This window comes from Raphanus sativus, unplaced genomic scaffold, assembly GCF_000801105.2.
Source record: "Raphanus sativus cultivar WK10039 unplaced genomic scaffold, ASM80110v3 Scaffold0146, whole genome shotgun sequence".
NCBI lineage: Eukaryota > Viridiplantae > Streptophyta > Magnoliopsida > Brassicales > Brassicaceae > Raphanus > Raphanus sativus.
In genome coordinates this window covers 37,009-37,995 of record NW_026615466.1, presented here as the reverse complement: position 1 = coordinate 37,995, position 987 = coordinate 37,009, and positions in this window count along the sequence as shown.

Genomic DNA, 987 nt, shown 5'->3' with positions numbered 1-987 from the left:
AATTTATTAACAATATTCTCTATTCTATTTTTCTATTGGTTGATATATGGTTATGTGTATTGGTAGTAGTGTTTTTATGTAGGAAATATGTAAAATTAAATATTTTCTTAATCTGTGTGCATAGACTTAGAACGACAAGTAATATGAAACGGAGGGAGTATTTACTAGTATTTAATACACACATTGATTGTTGAGAAATACCACTAGTATATAGGATAATAAAAGCTACAGAAATGAAGTCAGGATTCTCTACTAGGAATCAGAGATATATCTTGTAGTTGTAGGTGCACTTTTAATTTGGTTTCTATTCATTTATGAAGAAATTATAAAAATATTTTTCATTTGTCTTTTGCTCAACTAAAAAGTTATAAATATAAAGAGTTCTGAACTATTTAAAGCCCACTCTCCTGTTATTATGCAAATAGTACATATGTAGAATTCACAAACATGCACCAAAAAGCCCAATTCGAACAGATTAAAACAACAACACAGAGAAACTCAAAACTGAACCAACTTTATCCTCAACGTGTAACCCTTTCCTGCGTCGCACGGCATTGATGAGCTTCCGCGCCGTGTTGGGAAGCTTGCTTGCTCCATCACCAAACTCTTCGAATCTTCCTCAAGCATCTCCCAACGGCTCAGAAGTCTTAGACCTTTCATCAGAACACTCATATCTGAAGGATCCGACCGCTCAATGGCTACTCTAATTGCCACTGTTGCCAAACCTTGTCCTATCATAAGATAAGAGAGTGAATGTAGTTCTGATTCTTGAATGTTCTTCCAAGAATATTCACATTTGAAAGGATCATACTCACATAGAGATGAAATCACAGAGACTCTTTGCCCGCTAAAGATCATAGCAAATGGCTTCTCCTATCTGTTTCATGCTTTCAAATATCCCTTTCCGATTTACTCACACTCGATCTTTCAGCTGTACAGGTTGATCACACAGTTTGATGTATATAAAATCAGGATACTGCGTCTTGT